At 41.5% G+C, this 24,376-nt stretch overlaps 1 protein-coding gene and 1 pseudogene across 2 annotated transcripts in view; one reads left to right on the forward strand and one right to left on the reverse strand.

Annotated features, from left to right (window-relative positions):
* The window catches only part of DAPK2 (death associated protein kinase 2), a 187,749-nt gene that overhangs the window by 131,139 nt on the left and 32,234 nt on the right, over positions 1-24,376 (reverse strand). The window lies entirely within an intron of this gene.
* LOC122744947 lies at positions 11,354-11,453 on the forward strand (annotated as a pseudogene).

The following is a 24,376-nucleotide window of genomic DNA, read 5'->3' on the forward strand; positions in this document are numbered from 1 at the left end:
AGCAGGGATTTGGATCCAGGTCTTCCTGGTCTCTATTCACTTCACTGATGATTAGGGGTCCCTTTCAATTCAGAATCAGCATGGAGTTGGCAGCTAGGTGGCTCCAAATAGTGCACAGAGTGCTGAGCATGCAGTCAGGAATACCTGAGTTCAAATCTAACCCCAAGCACTTACTAGCTGTATGACTCTGGGCAAGTCGTTTAACCTTTGTCTGCCTCAGTTTCCTTGTCTATAAAATGGGGATGATAATAAAAGCACCTACCTCCCAGGGTTGCTGTGAGGATGAAATGAGGTATTTGTAAAGCACTTTGTAAACATTAAAGCACTATATAGAGTGAATCTGCAAATTATTAGAGTTCAAGGGTCCTTGACCTAGAGTCTGTGAACTTGGTTTGGTTGGGTTTTTTTTCTTAAAAACGTTTTGATGAAAACACTTTCAAGGAAGGTGAGGATGTTCTGCATTACTACATAAGTATGACATATTGAATTGCTTGATTTCATAGGGAGGGTTGAGGAGGGAGAGAGGAAGAAAAATTTAGAACACAGAATTAGCTCTTCAGAGTGGGCTCAAGGAGGGAATAACATTCACACCCAATTGGGAGGAGTAATCTATTTAACCCTGCAGGAAAGTAGGAGGGGAAGAGGATAAGGAGGGAAGGGTGAAAAAAGGGAGTGCAGAGCAGGGGAGGGGACAGTCAGAAGTAAAACACTTTTGAAGAGGAATAAGTTAAAAGAAGATAGACGATAGAGTAAATATCATGGGAAGGGAATGGGATGGAGGGAAATAGTTATGATGATTGATTATAATGGCAAAATGTATGGTACCTACTTTGCTGGGCTATTATGAAGAAAACTCTTTGTCAAGTTTAAGGTACTATATACAGGTTATGATGAACAAGATACTATCAGAAAAACCTGGAAAGACCTACACGAACTGAAGCAGAGTGAAATGTACTGTATACAAAATAACAGCAATAGTCGGGGATGATCTGCTGGGAAGCATGTGGTTATTTTCAGCAAGGCAATGATCCAATATAACCCTGAAAGACTTATGAAAATTTCAACTCATCTACAGAGAAAGAACTAATAGTATCTGAAAACAGATGGAAACACATTTTTAAATTTTTTTTCTCTTTGATAGCTCCTTGATATGAAGTTTTGTTTTTTGACTGTTTTCTCTCACAACCTAGCTAATATGGGAATGTTTTCCATGACTACTCATGTATAACTTATTTTGAATTGCTTGAGTTCTTGTGGGTGGGGGTGGGAAGGGAGGAAGGAAGAGAAGTTGGAACACAAAGTTTTAAAAAATTGATGTCAAAATTTGTTTTAACATATATTTTGGAAAATAAAATTCTATTCAATTAAAAAAACCATTTTGATGGTATTTCAATATAATTGGTTTCCTCTGTAATCCCATGTATTTTAGCTTATTCATTTAAAAGAATGATTCTGAGAAGGGATCCATCACCATTGCCATTCTTGCCAAAGGGATCCAAAAAAGTTAAGAACCCTTGAGATAGTGAGCAGAAAGTGCTGGGATTTGGAGTCAGAAATACCCGGGACTGGGGCAGCTAGGTGGTATAGTGGGCAAAGCACTGGCCTTGGATTCAGGAGGACCTGAGTTCAAATCTGGCCTCAGACTTACTAGGTGTGTGACCCTAGGCAAGTCACTTAACCATCATTGCCTTGCCAAAAGAAAGAAAGAAAGAAAGAAAGAAAGAAAGAAAGAAAGAAAGAAAGAAAGAAAGAAAGAAAGAAAGAAAGAAAGAAAGAAAGAAAGAAAGAAAGAAGGAAAGAAAGAAAGAAAGAAAGAAAGAAAGAAAGAAAGAAAGAAAGAAAGAAAGAAAGAAAGAGAGAGAGAAAGAAAGAAAGAAAGAAAGAAGGAAGGAAGGAAGGAAGACCAGGGACTAAATTCCACTTCTAGATTCTATTCTACATGTATGACCATGGACAACTGGCTTATCTCTGAGCCTCAGTTTCCTCACCTGTAAAATGGTACAGTAGAAATAGGACTGAATTAGATGGTCCCTTCCAACTATAAATCTTTTAAACCTATCATCTATGATTTTATAATCCTAAGTGTCCCTGCCCAACACCATAGAAATGTGTTAGGTTGGTCTTGCCATCCTTCAGTCTAGCACGTGTTCCTTGACTTCCTTCATGTGCCTTTAGCCCTTCAGTCTTACCCCAGCATTGCCCCCACTAAACACAAAAGGGCCAACTGGCAGAACTGGCTCCTAATTGTGTCAAGGACTAAACTCAAGAATCCTTCCCTCTTGAGAGCTCTCTTCTACTAGAAGTTACAGGTTATTTCTTAACCTCACATTCTTGGCTTGGTACCAATATCAGTGATAATTACTCCCCTCTCCCCCCCCCCCATCCTTTGGCAGTGTTAAATCTTTCTACTTACATAGCTCCTTTTATTGGAGTATTTTCAAGGGCTTTGAACACATTCTCTATTTAATCCTTAGACCATTTCAGCAAAATAGAAAGGGGGTACTTTGTTACAATTCCCATTTCACAAGTAGGGAAAGAGATCATAGAGAGCACCATCCTCCCTGCTGTTCTCTGGCTCTTAGCATAAGAACTAGACATGAAGAATGCAGGAGCTTGATTTTGGAAAGTGGAGCCTCCTCTATTTAAACTTGACTTTTCTGAATGAAACCATAATCTCCACCGAGGGGCCTTTAATTCCCTGGACTCAGTGTAGACCTACAGGAGTTGGGGGCAGGGAGAGATCAGGAGTATCAAGAAGGGTACTAGCAACAAAATAGATGTTACCCAAACTGTGTTGTGCCCACACCTGGAATATTGTACATAATTTTGGTTACTGCGTCTCACATGTCATGACCAAATAATAATACATAAACAATAGCGTGTAAAAATAAATATAAATTTATAAAATACATTTTTACATATAACAAAATATCTAATATAACATACATAAATAACAGTTCACATTTCTATAACATATCAAAATTTGACAGAGAATTTGCCTGAATGGTGCAATGCAAAAATTGCCATCATTTTATTCATTGACCCTCTGATGATGATTCTGGTGTATTTTCCATTATCCCACACTCTACTTTGTAAGAGTTGAACAGAACCCAGAGACAGGCAGCAGGCACAAGAGTTTCATCAATAGGAGAAAGAAGAGGAAGCTATGAATCTATGCCAAGCATTGCCTACCTCACATTTTTGGTTGGTGTGGTCATGGTGCCCACAAACAGCTAAAGAAAGAAGCCTTTGTACCTGTGGCAATCAATAAACATTACATAAAGCAACTGCTTTATACCAGACACTGTACCAGAAATGGGGGATACAAATATAAGAGTTAGACCACCCCTGACCTCAAGGAGCTTACATTCTACTAATGAAAATCATGATGTCATTGTTTTTTCCTCATCCAAGTTCTCAGACCTCTGCAATCTATCCACAGACCCCCCTGGGAGTCCATGAACTCTAGGTAAATAAACCATGCATTATGGGTATACAGCACATATGGGGAAGGGGCAGAAAGGGAAGGGAGCCTTGGTCTGCTGTCACACTAGACCACTGGGGTCAAACTCAGATAGAAACAGGAACCTTACATAAGGATCCCTGTGGGCTACATATTGACCTAGAAAATTGATCAATATTATCTATGTTTTGACTGTTTTTTGAAATTTTGTCAAATAGTTTCCATTTACATTTTAATCTGGTTTGGGTGGACTCAAGAGAATTTTTGACAGCTCTGGTCTAGGCAGGATTATCAGCCCAAGGGACAAACTCTGCAAATGCAGACCTATACATGCCAAAACCTTATATTTTAAAAAAGCCACAACATTTATCCCAAGCATTTACCATAAACCTATTTCACATAGACTCAAGATTTTTGAGTCAAGAAGGGAAGTTAGAGTTCATCTGGTCCAACTACCTCATTTTTCTCATGAGGAACCTGAGGCTCAGATAAGGGAAGTCAAAAGTTCCAAGGTCACACAGCTTGTTGGAGGCAGGGATGGGATGAGAATCTACATCTTCTGATTGCTTATCTAATAGAATACACTTGGGAGGCTGGAAACAGCTTCTTGCTGCTAAAGCTCAATGCCCCTTCCCCAAAAGGATTTTCTTGTTCTCTCTCTCCCTCTTCCTTACCCCAGTGGAAGCTGTTTCCCTTATCTCTCTGGCCTGTGTTTTAGCAAAACCAGCTTCCCTTAGGGGTGCAGATGAAATCAGGGTTTAAGAGGTTTACTAAGAAATAAGAGGAAAAGTCATTTGAAGCAAAATCACAAAGAACTGTCTAACTTATGAAGGAGTATCATAATATCCCATTTAGCACCTTGGGACCCTTTCTTCACAGCCCTACCCATGCCCTCATCCATCTTTATTCCCAGTTCAGTAGCCTAGCATATTCCTTAAGCCTGATTCTTTCCTTTAGTAAAATCTAGCATCTTCACCTTCAACCGACATTTCAGCCTTGATCCAAACCTATCCACTGGGCTCTCAATGGCTGTACCACTTTAAACCCTAGAACAAATCCTTGGAGTGATTCACTTCTCACTGATTAGGAATGATTGTCCTTTTCTAGCTTGTCCCCACTAGGCTTCCTAGCAAGATCTTACTTCAGTTGCTTCCAAAACATATGGACAGTAAATATTGATATTTACTGGGTTCAATGAACATTTCATCCCATCCCAGGGCCTAGTCTTTCTATTTCATTAAGATATCAAGGTAATGGGTCATTGTTTTTCAGGATTCCTTTCTGCCTTTACCCACTTCACTGATCCTTTCCTAAAACTCCACCTTACAGTTTTGTATTATCCCATTGTTTTACACATATGATAGCAAAAAAATTCACCTACAATAAAAGAGGGGTCATTTTCCCCCACTGCTCAGTGTTCTTTCCACTGCATCACATCTCCTCATGCTTTCAAACTTCACTGATATACAACCAATCCAGGGAAATCTGAGCTGATAGAGGGAATGGAAATGGGGGGGGGCACAAAACACACCAACTTCACAGGTAGCTAGCTAAGAAATAAGTAGAAACTATTCTCCTTTCCTCTCACAAGCAACCCAATTTCCATGAAGCTCCTGAAAAACAACCAGCTAAAACCTGTCAAATACTCTTGTCACAGCTAAGATAGTCAACAGAGGGATGCCTATGACAGAGGAGAAATATATAAAAGACAACCACTCATGTTTCAGAATCTCAATTCTGTCTTTTCACTTATACAACCCATATGGGCTGCAGAAGCATTCCCTTCACTCTTAGGATGAGGTCCAAGAAACACACAAGGCAAAGAGGACCCACAGTGGCAATGCACAATCTTCCCTTAGCTTGAAATTCAAGGCTCTCCATAATCTGTCCCTATCATATTTTCCCAGACTTCCCTCCCTATTCCCCTGTACATGAATCCTCCATTCCAGCCAGACTGATCTACTACCTATCCCCTGAACGTGTCAGTTTTTGTCTCTGTGCCTTTGATCCTCTTTGCCCTCAAGGTCCAACTCAAGGCCTGTCTCCTCTTTCATGCATCCTTTTATAACCACTACTATCCACAGTGCTCTCCTTCTTCCTACTCTGAGTTCCTCCGATAACACTTAACTATATGAACATTTGGTACTTAGCATCTAATACTACCTAGGCACATTTCCCATATTTTTTCTTGTGGTGAATATCATATCTTCTCAATGAGATCATAAAGTTCTTGAAGGCAAAAACTATGAATTATTCTTTGTATCCTCTAAAACACTGTGCTCCCTATTCAAATATTTTTTGATACAGTACAGTAATACAATACAACAAACCATTTAAAAAGTAAATACAAAAATTAAGTCTGGTAGTAGAGGAAAAACCCAACACATTAAAGTCTAATTCATTGTGCTTCCTTTAAAAAGCTTCTGACTTTCCTTTTGTCAAAGAGAAGACAAGGACATAGCGAGTATTCAATAAATATTTGTGTAGGGAAAGCATTAATTTGGGTATAGTTTTAGGAATGCAAGCCAAAGATAACTTATATCTACAATTCTGCTAAGGAAATTCCAGAGTAATATTGAATGACTCTAGTATGGTTTTTCAGGGAAAATGACAAGAAATTTACTTTCCCCAACCCAAATAACAGGTTGGCCTGAGAGAGTTGGTATTGAAAGAGAAGTAGATCGGGGCAGCTAGGTGACACAGTGGATAGAGCACTGGTCCTGGAGTCAGAAGGACCTGAGTTCAAATCTGGCCTCAGACACTTGAGACTTACTAACTGTGTGACTCTGGGCAAGTCACTTGACCCCAATTGCCTCACTAAAAAACAAAACAAAAAAAACAAAAAGAAAGAAAGAGAAGTAGATCAAAATGTAGATTTGACCTAAGAGATTTTCCTTGTACTGGCCAAGTGCAGTTATGGGCCCGACTCACAAAAGAGGTGAAATAGCCCTGAAGAAATGGGGTATGTTGCCAACAAAAAAAGTTATAACTGCTTTCCTCTAGAGAAGAGGCTAAATATAAGCTAAAATTCAGAAGAAAACTAGCAGATGGAAGTAGCAATTTAGCAAAGTGAAAAAAACAGCATAGCAGATGATAGTCATCATCTCTACAGATAAGCAGCAAACTAGAGCTTCAGTAGTAGAGAAGTGTTCCAGCTGGGATATAGCCTGAGGAGGATAAGTTGTCCAGGGTATACTGTTCCCTATGGATTTTCCCTCTCCCAATGACATCCTTTCATGCTGTTTTTCCTGTGCAATTCTTCACTAGTAACATGTTGCAGTCTGCTCATGCCCATGCATGTCCCAATAACCAAATTAATCTTCCTAAAACACTCTCTTCATCACGTCACTTTCCTGTTGTTCAGTGACTTTGAATTTACAATCATTAACATCAGTACTTAAAGGAGGCATGAGGTATCATCACAGGCACTTTTACCCATATGGGTCACACTGTGGTGAAAACAGTACTAGACTTGGAAGCAGAGGAGCTATGTTCATATCTTAGTTCTACCACTACTTATGCAACCTTGGGCAAGTTACTTAACTTCTCTGTTCCTTAGTCTTCTCATTTATACAAATGTAGTGAAAGGCACTAAAAAACCTCTCAGGTGTCTTCCAGCTCCATAATTCTTTGTCTTTCGGCTCCATTATCCTGTGATCCCCCATAGGAGACATCTTCATAAGTTTTTATGGCTGAAAAATTCATCACCCTGTGGATAACTTTCTGATGCCTGGCCTCTCTAACTAGGCTAACTGAGGAGTTTTGAGTAATAAAAAGACTATTGGACTTGGTGTCCATAGTTCATGTCCTCAAGAAGCTTAATGGAGGAAGATAATACATGAAAGAGAGCTGAAAAGGGGTTAGGAGCAAGCAAGATAGTGGGACATGATAGAGAAGTCCAAAGGAGAGCAGCAGCCAGATGGCAAATGCAGAGATGGCTGGCCTGAGGATCCTCCTTAAATGGAAGTTTGAAAAGATGCTCTCCACTTCACCCTCTAATCAAAGAGGATCCAGGGGCAGAGAGTACCGATGAGGTGTGAGTACCAGGGCTGATGTGATGTGTAGATGATGTGATTTTTTTCAGTTATACAGTATGAGTAGGGTCCTCGTGATGGTGGACACCAAGCCCAGTAGTCTTCCTGTTACTCTAAACTCCTTCTCAACTAGCCTAGTTAATCAAATTCAGAGAGTATAAGTACGGTCCTGTTCCCTTAGTAGACCCTTGAGTTCGATCGACATAGCATTTAAGAACCCAAGGCCATCTCCATGTCACCAGGAGGCATCACAGTCAATTTTAAATTATTCCATCATGGGGCAGCTAGGTGGCACAGTGGATGAAGCACCAGCCCTGGATTCAGGAGGACCTGAGTTCAAATGTGGCCTCAGACACTTGACACTTACTGGCTGTATGACCCTGGGCAAGTCACTTAATCCTCATTGCCCCACCAAAAAAAAAAATTATTCCATCAGATTTTCAAAGCCCTCCCTATTCTGTCCCTATCTCACCAATCTAAGTTTATTTATCACTACTCTCCAAATCATACTTCCTGCTTTGGTCAGGCTGGGCTTGCCGTGCCATAAATGTGGCATCTCCACTCTCCCCTTCTTACTTGTGTTATTTCTCCCACTTGCTGTGACCTTCCATGTAAATCCTACTCAATCTAGAAGGTCTAATTCAAATCCTACCATCCCTATGGACTTCTCCAATTATTCAATGACCTCCCTCTCTTCTGATCCTAAAATACTTCTCATTTGTATCAAAGACAACATGGTGCCTCAACTATATAATAATTTGTATTGATAATGTGTTAGTCACAGATTTTCAGAACTACAAGAGACCTTGATTCGATGCCCTTACTTTATAGCCTGGAATTTGGCCAAGGTTAAGTGACCTGTCTCAAGGTCACATAGCTACTTGGTGACAGAGCTGAGACTAGAAACCTGATCTAACTCCAAGTCTAGCATTCTGAATTCCCAACTCGATAAATTCCAGTGTCTCCCTCTTTCCTCTAGGACAATATGGAAATTCTCCAGTTTAACTCTAAAAGCTGTACACAATCTTGCCCCCCATGCTACCTTTCTAGATGAATTGGACATCACTCCCTGCTCTGCATTCTGTAATCTAGTCAAATTGGCTTTTTTCCCCTATTCATCACATGTGATACAGCCCCACCTCCATGCCTTTGTATTGGTCATCCCCCATGCCTGGGATGCACTCCTTCCTCACTTCCCCCTCACAGAGTCCCTCTCTTGCTTTAAGATGCAGCTCTATGTTTTTACATGTAATGTGGAAAATAAAATTCTAAACAAAAAAAAGATGGAGCTCCAGCATCATCTTCTTTATGATTTCCTCAAGTGCTAGTGCCACCCCCCCCCAAAAAAAACCCTACCTTCATTCCTTTATTCAATCACCCTGGGAGATGCCTCTGTCACTATGCTACAGCAACCTTTTCATCATGGAAGATCCCACTTACCCCAGCCACCCCTTTCTCTGATGGGTCAATTTCTCCCATACCCTCCTTTTTAAGGAAATACCCAGCACAAACATATTTATTCAATGTATTTTCAATAAATATTTGTTGAATGACATGATTGACAAATTGGACTGATCAATCTTCAATAAAATCTAAAAAAAAAAATAGTGGCTTTCTATACAATCTAGTCCCTGGAACATAGTTCCTCATTGGATCCCTACTAGAAGACGTTCTAGGTGATACCACAGCTTGTCTTCCTTCCACTGAGAGAGACTTGGAAAACCCAGAGTCACGTCCACACCCTAATGAGGCATCAGAGTAGGCAGGGGCTTTAGAGTACAATGACTTCAATAAACCCCTAAGATCTGGTATACTCTCCTCTGGCCATCCTGTCTCCAGCCCAAGTTCTCACCCTCACCCCCACCCACCCCCACTCCCCTTTCAAGAGTGACTTAAGGTAATATCAGCTCCTCAGATTTCACTCTGCCAAGGGCAAAATTCAAGGCTCGCCTGGCGTCAGCACCTGCCTCAGAACTAAAGATTGCTGGGCAGAGTTGTTTCTCAGCCACACCTTTAGTAATCCTTTTCATAAACTCTTGTTTATACCCATGCCTCTGTCTTTGTCAGAAATAGGACGGGGTTCAAGGAGGCAGGTCTGTGGGCACGAGAGTGTAAAGTCCGGAAGGCATAGCCTTCCCATTACTGTGACTGTTTCTAACTCATCTGACAGCAGCAGCTAAGCCTTCTGGGCACAACAATGACTGATATGTGAGACACCAGCTAAGGAGCCCTGTAGAAGGATGCTACCTTAGCACAGAGCTCATTATCCAGTGGGCCATGCCAAAATCTATCTCCTTCAAACTTTTCCTAACTTGTCCCATCTCCCCCCCACACACACACTAAAAAAAAAAAATACCATGTGGTTATAAGGCCATCCATTTCACAGTGTGACTCTACACAAACCACTTTAGTTGCTTGGCCTCAGTTAACTCATATACAAAAAGAGGGGAATAGACTAAAAGACCTCCAAGGTCCCTTCCAACTCTACATCTATGGGCTGTAAGATTCTTTCTTCTTCTGACCACCCGTGATTCTAAGCTGCACTATCACCCAAGGAAAACACTGCGAGTCCAGGTCTCCCCTCCCTGGCTATAACACTCTTTGTGAGACTTTGGGCAAACCATTTAATCTCTCCCCAGCCTCAGTTTCCTCATCTATAAAATGGGAATAATTGTGCGAGCCCAATCTACCTACCTCACTGGGTTACTAGAAAGACCAAAATGAGATCGTACAATTGGAAAAGGAAAAAGAAGAGTAAAACACAAATGTGATGTAAACACAAGGTGGCATTAGTATTTCTACAATTATTATTATTATCTCTTCCCTAAACTATCCTCTATATATCTGTCTATATGTACATATTATCTCCCTTAATAAATATTATGATCTCCTTTGATTGGGACCTGTCATTTCATTCCTGTAAGGAACTCTCATCATCAAACACCCTTCACTGATGCAGAGTGACAACTCATCTGTAACTGATCATCTTGGAAGTCCTGATTCCAAGGCCAGCCCCCTCTTCACTACACCATGCTGTCTTCCTTATTTCCAGGCCTCATCACAATGGTGAAACAGGAGTATTCTCAGGCAAACCACCTCATGATAATTTTAGAGGAGAATAATCACAAATGCATGTTTAAAAATTACTCAACTCTTTTTTTTTTGATGAGGCAATTGAGGTTAAGTGACTTGCCCAGGGTCACACAGCGAGTAATTGTTAAGTGTCTGAGTCTGGATTTGAACTCAGGTCCTCCTGAATCCAGGGCCGGTGCTCTATCCACTGTGCAACCTAGCTGCCCCCTCAACTCTTGACTATCCACAGTAACAATGGCAGGGAGAGATGTTGACTGATGCATATTTATCAAACAGCTAACATTTATCTACCATCTAAGTGGCCAAGTCACTTAACCTTTCTAAGCTTTGGTTTCCTTGACTGTAAAATGTGAGAGTTGTAACCTTTAAGGCTCCTTCCTGATCTAGATTTATGAACCTCTGGCCTTTCCAGACTTGAGTTACCTCATCTATAAAATAAAGAGATTTGCACTGGATAAGCTCAAAGGTCTGCCGTTGTTGTTGATTTCTTCTTAGTCACGTCTGACTCTCTGTGACCCCATTTGGGGGTTTCTTGGCAAAGATACTAAAGTGGCTTGCCATTTCCTTCTCCAGCTCATTTTACAGATCAGGACACTGAAGTAAATATGGTGAAATGACTTGCCCAGAGTCACATAGATAGTAAGTTGTCTGAGGCCAAATTTGAATTCAGGCCTTCCTGACTCCAAACCTGACACTATCCACTGTGGCACCTAGCTGCCCACTCAAAGATCCAGCTTAGCTCTAAAATCTTCTGACTCCATGTTTGCTTCAGCAGCATATTTACTAAAATTGGAACAAAACAGAGAGAAGCACGGCCCCTGAGCAAGGATGACACCCAAATTCCTGAAATGTTTCATGTTTTTAAGACTTTGGGGGGGGGCAGCTATGTGGTGCAGTGGATAGAGCACCAGCCCTGGATTCAGGAGGACCTGAGTTCAAATCCAGCCTCAGACACTTAACACTTACTAGCCGTGTGACCCTGGGCAAGTCACTTAATCCCAATTGCCTCACTAAAAAAAAAAACTAAAAAAAAAGAAAGAGAGAGAGAGAGAGAGAGAGATAGGAGATCCACCTGATGTTCCACAGAGGAACAAATACAAAAAACCGGGAGATGATCACAATTTCTTTTCTGCTGTCAACTCATTCCAAATATCAAACCTGATGTACAGATGTGCTTGTCAGGACCCACTAAGATACAAGCTAATTGTCCTGAAACAAAATCAGCCCAAGGAGGGAGATCTTTCAGATACTGAAGTGAGGTAGGTCAGGCTTCCATCCAATCTAAAGATAATTTGAAAGGTTTCATGGTTTCTTTTGGGGGGGGGCAATGAGGGTTAAGTGACTTGCCCAGGGTCACACAGCTAGTATGTTTCAAGTGTCTGAGGCTGCATTTGAACTCAGGTCCTTCTGAATCCAGGGCCAGTGCTTTATTTATCCACTGCGCCACCTAGCTGCCCCAGTTTCATGGCTTCTTAAAGAGATCAGTATCTACCAGCATTCATCATATTATAGGGAATTAGAGGAAGGGAGGAAGGGAAGGAGAGAGAATGGAAGTGAGGGAGGGAAATGAAAAATGAAGAAGGGAAGGAGAGACACCTGAGTTCAAATCAAGCCTCAGACACTTAACTAGCAGTATGACTCTGGGCAAGTCACTTAACTTCTGTCTACCTCAGTTTCTTCATATAAAATAAAATAGCACCTACTTCCCAGGGTTATTGTGAGTATAAAATGAGATATTTGCAAATGCTTTGCAAATCTTCGAGAACCATATATCTTTATAAATATTTTGCTGTTATATAATAGCATTATTATCATTGTTATTATTTTATAGATGAGGAAACTGAAGCAAACTGAGTTTAAGTGATTGCCCAGTATCACATACCTAGGTATTCGAGAGTAACCCTTCACTGTATAAAAGAGAAAATCGAGACCCATCAAGAGGAAATGATCTGTCCAAGTGAGTGGAGGAATCAGAACTTGGACCCATGTATTCTGCCTTCATCTAGCACTAAGCCATGCTGTTTTCCAAAAGCATGAAATGCAATTTGGAGGGATGGGGATGGGGTGGGGTGGGGTTAAGGAGCATATTATTAAATGACCAGGAGCAGAGATTTTCTTGAAATTGTTAAAGCAAATCAGATTTTCAAAAACAATTTTTTTTTCTGGAAAAATACTGATGGCATATTGCCCAACTGACCCAAAATTACATAGGAACTGCCTGAACCAAGGACCTGATCCATATAAACGTTTCAACTTCACATGAATAAATCATGACTGGCATTATGAATTGATATAAATCTCCCTCTTCAGGCCTAATTGGTTATTTCACTCAGCAAAATTGGAGAGGGCACCAGCATAATCTGGGTGTGGTGAACTAACTGCTCAGTCAGAAAAAGAACAATGTTCTTACCAATGCTGGGGATAAAAGGAGAATGGGCAGAACTGTGGGCTTGGATCACATAGGCAACAACCAGCAGCCTGGAACCAATGAGACTTTACTGTGGCTCCTCTTTTTTTTTTTTTTTTTGCAGGGCAATGGGGGTTAAGTGACTTGCCCAGGGTGACACAGCTAGTAAGTGTCAAGTGTCTGAGGCCAGTTTTGAACTTAGGTACTCCTGAATCCAGGGCCGGTGCTTTGTCCACTGCGCCAACCTAGCTGCCCCAGCTCCATGATTCTTGACCAAAGGTTGAGAGAACTGGGAGAGACCTCCAAGGTCACTCTCCTCCTCTTAAATGTGGACAAAGTGAGGCCCAGAGAGTTTAAATGACTTTCACACAGATAGGAGGTGGCAGAAGTAGGTGACTGCAAAACTAGCCCTCTTTCTGCTGCACCATGATGCTTAGCCTTGTCTCTTTCCAAAGGGAAATGACAAGAAGGGGAGGTGTTAGGAACCATTCCTGAGGCATGCTTGTTTTGTAGAGAAAAGAAAGAAGGATGTGTTTCCTGTCCATTTTCTAAGATTCCAAATACAGTCATACACTTTCACCCTGTTCGTGAATACAATGTCATGATGCAACATTTCTGTACCATTGTTTTCCCTGACACTCATTCCCTTTGTCCTGGGCTTCCCAGCTAGGCTTATTGCTTAACACTCTGCCTTTCTCAAACCCAGGTTTCTTTATAACTTGAAAACTGCTGGTAGACCCATCTACTCCTCCAGCCCACAGAGTGATCTCCCTTCCTAAGTTCAATTGGACTTAGAAGTGTACACTTAATAGACAAAGCATCATGGAAGATACTACTATATAAGGCTCGATATTGCCCTAGAGCAATTTACAGTCTAGGTGGGGTGATAAGATATAGACACAGGAAAAGCTGAATGGGCATACAAGATAATTAACCACACGGCCGTTGTCACATGGTGCTGTGTAATAAATCACCAAACGAGTGCTTTGGACAATTGTTATGGGAGCATGAAGGGAAGCATGATGCACTGGAGTGGTCAGGGAGGACAAGGGGACCGAGTCCTGAAGGATGGCTGGATTGAGAAAGGCAGACAAGGGGCACGAGCTGGGCTTTCCAGATGAGGGGAATCAGAGAAAGCAGAAAAGTGTGAGGCGTGTTTGAAGGATGGTGAGAACCAACTGGCAGGGGAACAGATTGGCTTCATCCTCTTGCCCAGCTATTTTGGAAAATGCTGGTCTGTTTGCACTGTTCGGGAGCTGGGGGAAGAGAGATGGATCAGCATGTTCTATACTTGTGTGTCTTTACTCTGAAGGTCAGAGATTGCTCAGCACAGTGCACACACCACTACTTACATGATGTCCTCCAACCTACCTATCAGCAAGGGCTCCACCCGAGCCCCCACCAGTGAATGGGCAAATCTGTGGACAGGTGCCAGCTACTCTCAGCAAGGTGAATTGCCTATCACAGTGCTGGTTTTTAATAAAAAGGTCTGTGATGAGTAAAGGAAAACCTAGGGCTAGGTGGAAGGAGGAAAGACAAGGGAAAAGAACATGGGACTTATGACTGATTATTTCCAGATAGAAAGAGGTTCTTGCTCATCAAGGGTAGAGAAAACCCTGAGTTCCAAGGTGAGACAACATGGGGCTGAAGTCTGAACCATCATGGCACTGACGACTTAGTTTTTAACTTAGCAAGGCCTCAGTGTCCTTATTGATGAATCAGGAATACTAACATGTGATCCCGTGCTCCAACCAAATGGAAATTCTATGTCCCAATACAATGTTCCCCACACATACTGTACTCTCTGTCTCTGTCTCTCTTTCTCTCTCTAGCTCTCTCTCTCCCTCCCGCTTTCCCTCAATCCCTCCCTCTGTCTCTCCCTCTCCCTCCCTCCCTCTTCCCCTCTCCCTCCCTCCACCTTCTGACCCGAGAGATGAGGAAAGAGGGCTCTGCTTGGAGTTAGAAGACTTGGGCTTCAATTCAGGCTCTATCTTTTATGACTTGCCGGACCCTGAGTGAATCACAAGTCTCTCTGAGTGTCGTTTTCTCAGCTGTAAAATGAAGGATCGGAACAAAGTAGTTGACTTCTAAGGTCCCTTCTAGCTCTAAATTTATGGTCTTATGAATTCCTACCCATCCTTTAAAACCCCAACTCAAATATGACCTCTTCTACAGAAGCCTTCCCTCATCATCCAGCGGTAACAACCCCTTCCCCCTAGGAAGGAAATGATGTATGTACCAGGCACTGTGCTAAGCATGTTATAAATATTACTTCATTTGATCCGCACAACAACCCTGGGAGGTAGGTGTAGTAGAACTCCTATTCTACTGTTGAGAAAACAGAGGCAAACAGGTTAAATGATTTGCCCAGAATCATGTAGCTAGTAAGTGTCTGAGGCTGGATTTGAACTCTGGTTTTCCTAACTGCAGTTCTAGTATTTCACCTACTGCACCACCTGCCTCAGATAGCGTTTTGGGGGCCTTCTTTCCAGCAATTAGCATGTATTATTCTGTACTCCAGCTACACCAACTTGATTGCAACCTCCATGAAGGTAGGGATCTTGTCTCACCTAAACTTTTTCTCTCACTTAGAACCTTGCACACAGTAGGAGCCTAATAAATGCTTGTGGGAGACCTGTCTTCTCTATCCCAAGGGATACTTGGGAAGATCAGAGGAGATGAGGTAAGTGAAAGCACTTTGTAAAAAAGTAAAACACCAAGAAAAGCAAAGAATTATTAGCTACCTTGCAGAGGGAGTCAAGCAGCAGCTGCAACTGGTTCTCTAGGATTGAAGCCATTGCACAGGGGTGCAGCTGCTGAGGAAGCCCCAGCCCCTTGGGCTCTGGGCCAGTGCCAGTGTGACTCAAAGATGGGTGGACAATATTTCCCATCCTGCTCTCTCATCGTGTGACACAACAGGGTTCTACAGGTCTTGTTAGCAGGAGCTAAAGATGGGCCCTGCCCACAGGCTACATAGCTCTCTCTCTGCTCCAGAAAAACAGCTTCATCCCTGCCTGCTCTGAATCCCCTCCACATCTGTCAGTTTCTCCCCTCTGACTGACTCCTCCTCAAAATTAAATTAGGGTGGGGCAGCTAAGTGGTGCAGTGGATAGAGCATCAGCCCTGGAGTCAGGAGGACCTGAGTTCAAATCCGGCCTCAGACACTTAACACTTACTAGCTGCATGATCCTGGACAAGTCACTTAACCCCAATTGCCTCACTAAAAAAAAAAAAAAACTAAATTAGGGTGCCCTCCCCTCCCCCACATGCCCTGTACTTTCCCATCTCCATGCTCATGCTGTTCCCTATTTTCAAATATTCTTCCTCTCTCTTCCTCTTTACCTACTGAATTGGGAGGCATTCTGGCTCCCAGAAGCCAGGTCAATATCCACTCTACTTGCTTTCCTCACATTGTTCTTGCTATCGACAACAAATATTTATTGAGTACCTACTGCGTATAAAGCACAAACATGAGTAAGACTTGTATTCTGCCTCCAGAACCTCACAATCTAAGTGGAGACAAAACACACATAGGCAAAAGATAAAATATGAGGCAGCATGCTTGTTATCCAGTCCATGATACCAGCAGTTAAGTGCTACTGAGATCAGAGGGAAGGAGAGATCCCTATCCATTAGGGTGCTTTGGAAAGGCTTAATGGCAGAGGTGGGCCTGAAGCCAGGACTTGAAGGATGAACGGCATCTGAATAAGTGTGAAGGATAAGGAAGGCCTCAATGCTAATTCGAGGGGCTTTGTGGCTGACCCCGGGAAAACTGTCTGGTCAGCCATCCCAAAAGAGAAATGACCTTTTACAATCACATTAGAGAGAAGGGCTCTGATGGGGCAGAGATGCAATTCTTCACTGTTGTCCTGAACATATAACCACCCCATATCTCAATTTTCCCATCTGTTAAATGGAAAGAAAGCAAACTCAAGTCAGAAGCTCTTAGAAGTCCAAATGAGGACTTGGCATATTGCTCACCTGAACCATGCAATCGATCAACAATGAAAAAACGAAGAGTCTCCAAGGAATGACTTGCCTAACACCTGTGGCACCCAGGTGCAGGATAATTGAGGAATCAGAGCCAAAAAGACATGCGCCAAATAGTATCAATCACTTACATCAGCCTACAAGCTGAGAGCCCACACACACCTGGGGAAAGGGAAGAGGAAATTCTAAGAACTTCTTCAAATGAGCTCAATCTGGCTGGATCAGCACCTCCTCTGCGTAGTCAAAGAATAATGAGAATAACCAGCATTCATATAAAGGCAACTAGGTGGTGGTGTATGGAGTGAAGGGCCTAGAATCAGGAAGACTCATTTTCCTGAGTTCAAATCCGGTCTCAGACACTAACTAGCAATGTGACCCTGTGCAATTCACTTAACCCCATTTGCCTCAGTTTCCTCATCTGCAAAATGAGCTGGAGAAGGAAATGGCAAGGCATCCCAGTATCTTTGCCAAGAAAACCCCAAATGGAGTCACAAAGAGTCAGACGTGACCAAAAGACAACAACAAAGCATTTATATAGGGCTTTAAGATTTACAAAGCACTGGATACAGTGGACAGAGCTCCAGGCCTGGAGTAAGGAAGACTCGAGTTCAAATCCACAGACACTTACCAGCTGTGTGACTTTGTTCAAGTCACTTAACAGCACCTACCTCACAGGATTGTTGTGAGGATGAAATAAGATAATTTTTAAGGAAAGCACTTGACATAGTGCCTGGCACATTGTAGGTACTATAAAAATGTGTATTCCCTGACTCCTTCCCAACAACCCTGTGAGATAGGTGCTATTATCACCATCATTTTACAGATGAGAAAACTGAGGCAGAGAGATGTTCAATTACTTGCCCAGGGTCACAAAGTGAGTAAGTATCCAAAGCTGGATTAGAGGATATTCAGGTATCAAGAATAAAATATCCAATCCAACACCCTCATTTTATAGAAGGAAACTCCCTTCCAGGTTATTGCGATACCTATTTAATAGATGAGAAAACTAAGACCTGGAGAATCATGGAATTATAGATTTAGAGCTACAATGGAAATAAAATCCAACCCCTTCATTTTTCACAGATGATGAAACTAAAGCCCAGAGACATAATTTGCTCATCCAAGGTCACACAAGTGGTAAATTGTAAAAGTGAGATTTGAACCCAAGCCCTCAACTCCGAATTCATTACCTCCCTCCAAATGTACAACACTGTCTCTTCAAGTGAAGTCCACAGTCAGACAGCACAGTAGTGGCTACACCAGGATTAGAACCCCAGGCCTCAAGGGTTCCTAATCCATTGTTCTCTGCACTGCAGAATCCCACCCAGACTTATCCTAAAACCCTCGAAGGCAAAGTTAACCAAGGTATAGCTTAGTTACAATACAGTGCTAGATTGCCACTGGGTACTATGGAAAGGGCACTGGGCTGTGTATCAGGACTTTCAGTTCTGGTTCAGCCATTGACTAGCCGAGTTACTTCCCTGGGCCTCAGTTTCCTGATCAGTTCAATGGGTACACCAATGCCCATCCTACCTATACCATAGGTTTTTTATGAGTAGAGCATGAAACAATATATCAATACATAAAGATTCTATGATTTCCTAGGTTTGGGCAATTCTGTCCATCAACTCAGATCACAACCCATCTCTTCACTTAGTAGATAAGTCTCAGGCTGTTGTGATCATTTTGCTTTTCCCTTTAAGTATATAAATTCAACGAGTGGTGATTTTGTTTGTGTTTCCATCTTGTCTTCCTTCTGTCACAGTCTTTGTGCATTTTTAAATATTGTGATGACCCTCTTTTCTTTTTCTTCTTTTTTTTCTATAGATCACTTGACCCTTCTCTCTCCCGAATTACCCTCCCCAACAGAAAAACAAAAATAAACCCTCATAACCAATATGGGTAGTCAGGCAAAACAAATTCCCAGTGATCATGTCCAAAAATGTTTATCTCCTTCTATGCCTTGGGTTCATTCATCACCACCACCACCACCACCATCATCATCATCATATCTCTCTTTCTCTCAAGTGATGGGTTGCATTCTTCATCATCAGGAACTGTGGTTGGTCATTACATTGATCAGAATTCTTAAGTCTTTCCAAGTCGATAAAAGGAGTCTCTTGAAGACTTGTACAAAATTCAAAGGCATGAAGCTCTTACAGTGACATATCAGGCACTGTAACACACAGGGGGAGAGATATTTGGGGGAAGGGAGACGAGAAGGGAGGGACCTCCCTGGGCTTCATCACATTACACTACGGAAGGAGGAACTCATTACCTGCAGTCTGGCACCATTGGACTAGATGGCCCATGGGCCTGATCTCTGGCATTCATGGCATTCCTATTTATCTCTTATTTCCAAAGAGAGAGCATTCTGGAATGGGATGACTCAACATCTTGAACTACTTCGGTAACAGGGCTGCTAGATAAGGCTGCCGTTATGCCAAGCCTGTTCCCATTCCAGATCCAATTAGAACAGCTACTAAGAAGACTCGCGACATGTCATTCAAGTTTTGACAACAAGAAAAAGGCCACTCAGTGTATAATATGCAGGAGGAAAGCTCCCTAGACTGCAGGGACTGGAATATTGTAGCATCTTTTACAAACTACAAAAGCCTATCTGACTTTGCCAGGAAACCAAAAATATTCTAGCTATGCCACTGGGGAACCACAAAGCAAGCCATTACCACAACTGCTACCAACTGTGCTTTAATCAACACAGAACCTTGGGCTAAAAAAATAAAACAAAATAATACATGCCCCAACCCACACATACACACAAACCCAACAGAATTTTTTAAGCACCTAACTGACAGTGACTCTTAACTGACAAAATCCAAGCCAGGATGTGGTATAGATACAAAAAGGCTCTTGTCCTGGAATAAAAGCCCTAGGTTCAAATTCTAGCTCTTACACTAGCTGTGCAGCCTTGGATAAAAACTGCTTGACTTCTTGTCAGTGTTGCTTCGAAATATTTTTTTCAATTCATAACTTAACAAATATCAAGATAGGTATTGCCATACATAAGGCAAAACAGAAAGGGAGGGTGATACATGCAGTTGTAAGTTATACCATGAGCAGCTTGCTTCGACCTCCAAGTACACAATGAATTCAACATGTTGTTTTCAAAGCTGTCCTGCTTTTCTGTGTTTCCTACATTGATCTTTCTGTTGTCTTTTTTGCATTTTTTAAAAAAGCTTTGGTAAAAGAAAAAAGTTTCAGTGATCTCCTTTATTTTCTTTCCTCCCTCCCCAATTTTGGTAATTCTATTGATAGCTCCATTCTTTCCACACCACCAAAAAAAAAAATTAAAGGAAAACAAAAACTTAGTAGTGTATATGCATGCTCAACCAAAAAAAAAATCCCACATTAGAATGTCCAAAGATAGATGTCTCATTCTGCATCTTGAATTCATTACTACACTTGTCAGAAGGTGGGTAGCATGCTTCATCATTGGTCCTCTGGAATTATGGTTAATTTTATTATTGCATTGTTGTGAGTTTTGAAATCTTTCAAAATTGTTTGTCTTTACAATGTTACTGTGATTTTAAAAATACTCCCAATTGCTAATACACAATTATTACAATGATATCTAGATGGAAAGGAAAACAACTTAACATTTAAAACTGAATGCTGCAAAATTATAAAGACTAATCAGTCCCAAATTAGAGTACCTCCCCCCACTTCTTGGTCAAAGCAAGGCCTTTGAGTGTGGAACACTGTATACAATATCAACCTTTTTCCAGTACATTGATTAGTTTTGTTGAACTGCTTCCCCCCCCCCCTTTTTTAAGTCTTTGCAATAAGGGATGGGCCTCTGGGAGGGGAAGGAGGGAAATTAAGGTGATATAAAAACAAAAGATATCAACAAAAATGTATTTTTTAAAAGTTAAGACTTAAAGATATTTCTAGTGGAGGTAGAAAGATGCAGATGTGGCTTCTGATCAATCCAGACAGCTAAATGGCAATACTAGTGTATTAGTCAGTGAAAATGCTAATGTTAGAGCCTACAGCAGCTAAAAAGTTAAGCCAATGAGATTTCTTTAAATCTCTTTTAATGAGCAAATGCATTAGTTAGTTCATGGGCAATAAGGTTAAAAGTTAAAGCAATCTCTTTGACTTTTAACTTTATAAAAAAGAGAATTAATTCCCTTCTCTGGAGAGGCAATGTGGTATAAGCGCCAGCAGATGTGGGTTCAAATCCCACAGACCACTAGCTATGTGAGTTCAAGCAACTTAATCTCTCAGTGCTTCAGGCAACTCTCTAAAACCAAAGTCCCAGAGAAAGTCCCAACCTATATTAGTAAAGGGAGTTCCCTCACTGATGAATATATCTGTATCAATGAAATCAGAGGTTCTGTCCTCTGTATGAAGCAACACCATTTCCTTAAAATATTCTACATGACACAGCAACATACCTATGACACGTGCAAATGGGTCACACAAGCCAATGTTGTCTCACTGACAATTTGAGACTCAGGTCAGTTGTTACCAATCCATCTCTCTCCCCACCATCTTTGAAAGGTGTGCCTTCTCCAAAACCTGCACGAAGAGCCCACCACTGGTACTCACTCATCCTTCCTTATCCCTAAAAACACACACGCACACACGCACACACACTCACCTGTCTCCCTCTACCATATTCCTGAGCTCTCATGAGAACAAAAGAAAGGGTCAGAAACTTTAGCAAATCACCATTCAAAGGTTGTGGATCCCTGTTCTAGTGATAGGAGCACTACTCAGCCAGAACCATCAATCAGGGTTTCTTAGACCTCATCCTGGGCCCACGGTAGCACCTGCCATCTGGCCCGGCTTTCAGTCATGCTCCACATACTGACCCTTCACACTTTCCTTAACCAGTGACAGTCCCTTTTCCTTACATATCTTCAGGCCTGGATCCACCACCCCAAAGTCACTTCCAACCTGGGCAGGATATGTAAAAAGGGGGCAAAGAGTCGGAGTGGCCAGTCCCTAGGACAGAACTCACTTGGGTGTTTTCTGCTTGCAAGAGCTATGTTTCACATAAGGAAACTGTGAACCCAAACTAAGGAGCTTTACACTTCAGTGCATCAACCTGGGGATGGTGGGGGGTGGCGCAGGAAATGGAGATGGACAGGACTGGCTCCCAAGGCAACTTGTTAAAATTTCAGTGGGATCATTTACACCTCAGAAATCAGCAACCACTACAAATCAGGGCTTGATTTAATTGTTGACATTTAAGAAAGTGATGGAGAAAATGTTTATAATGGAGATTAAACCTAAAAGTGTGTCTAGCATATTTTATTTGGAGTGTCAGTTGTTAAACATTTACCAACCTACCCACGTAGGAGAAGGGAAGAAGGAAGAAGGGAATCAGCAGTAGGAATTATTCTGGTGCAATCAGTGGACCCTGCCATTTCCTCATCTAGAAACCAGTCCTTGCTTCCTGCCTGACCAGCTTTGGTCCCCATCTGGGCATATCGGACACAAGCAAAGGTTTAAGGGCTAGACTTACAGAGATTTTTTTTAATATAGTAAACATCTATTTATCCAGAATTTCTTAGAAATACCAAAGACTCAAATAACTATAATTCTTTTTTTTTCTCCACAAACAACAAATAATACAATACAATCTGGGATTCATAAAATCAATTTCTGGGATACACCATGGAGTCAGTCAAGATTCTCTTACTCCTACAGCCCAACTCCTGAACAGAAAGACCCAATATTTAAAGTGAGGAAACTGAGGCTCAGCAAAATCCTGATATGCCTTCTGAATCATCAGATACAATTAAATTATGTTTTATTTACTCTATTCTAGTTTGGGATGAAACAATTGGCAAATTTATGATAAATCTCAGTAAACAAGATTACACAGTCAGAGAACCATAGAATGTTGGAACTGGAAGGTTCCTCAGAGATCATCTAATCCAACTCTTATCACTTTACAGATGAGGAAACTGAGGTCCAGAGAGATGAAGTGACCTGCTAAGTGGCTAAGTACCTTACTGAGAATTGTCCTTTCCTCAACCACTCTGGAAAAACAAGAATGCTTTACAAATCTGTGCTGAATTAAATCAAAGGAAAAAAGACAGCTTGGTGTGTATGTGTGTATTGTGTACGTGTGTATGCATGTACATGTGTCTGTCGTATGCATATATGTATATGCAGTGTGCATACCCACCTGTGTATGTATAAATGTATATACAATATTGACACGTGTGTGAATATATTTCCCTCAACTCTCATGAGCTGTCTATATGTATGTATACACATGTGTGTTAAATTATATAATTGTATGTGTGTACATATACATGTATATATATATATACACACAAGCCCACATGCATACACACAGCTCATGAGAATTGAGAAAATACAAGATCTCAAGTATGTGTTATATGTTCCTATATTTTGGATTTTCCCTCCTAGTCAAGGGGGGAGGAGGGGAGAATGAAAGGGACCAGGCAGGAAGCCAGAACTTGAGTAGCCACTAGAAGGTTGCTTTGTCACCTCTTCTTCCCACCCTCTGCATCTCCACCCATACCTAAACAACTTACTGGACAATGACACGTCCCCTCCATGTTACACAACCACCCTTCATCTTATCACCAGTGAACTTCTACCCTCTTAGCAGCACTAACCGAGTCATCTCTGCTTTCCATTTTCACTCCAGCAAAGTCAATATTTACTAGCTATGTTGCTAAAAACAGGCACTGCGCTGTGTGACCCTATGACAAACCTCCTAGTCTAATCTCAGACCAGATCCCCAGTGTCACACAAATGTCCCAAGGTCCTCAGAAGGGGATTCTGTGACTTAGTGGGCAATCTATCTCTGAAACAGCAAAGTTTTCATTAATACAAGAGATGGAAGGAACCCCCAATGTCATCTAGAGCAGAGTTTTTCTTTTTCTTTCTTTCTTTTTTTTTTAACCTGGTTTCTATGTACAAATTTCAGGGAATCAATGAACTGGGGTGGGAAAAAGTTCATCTTTGTTTTCATTAAATTCAAAATTATATTTAATATTTCCTTCAATTTGAAGAACCGTGAATGACTTAACTACTCTCAACCATACAACAATCCAAGACAATCCCAAAGGACTACTGATGAAACATATTATATATCTCCAAAGAAAGAACTGATATTGATGTAACAGACTGAAGCATGCTATTTTTCACTTTCTTTCATTTTTCTCTTTTAATCAAGTTTTCTTGTACAAAATGACAAATATGGTAATGTTTTACATAATCATACATGTATAGCCCATATCTGATGGGGTCCCTGAGGCTTAGTCAGTTGTTGTTTTTGTTGTTGTTTTGCCATTTTCCCAAGTGGCCTTCCATTCAAATATAGTAGAATTTAGGAAAAGAGGAGAGGGAGGGAATTTAAGTGGGAGGGAGGCTTGGCTG

The sequence above is a fragment of the Dromiciops gliroides genome, chromosome 2 (genome assembly GCF_019393635.1).
Source record: "Dromiciops gliroides isolate mDroGli1 chromosome 2, mDroGli1.pri, whole genome shotgun sequence".
Lineage (NCBI taxonomy): Eukaryota > Metazoa > Chordata > Mammalia > Microbiotheria > Microbiotheriidae > Dromiciops > Dromiciops gliroides.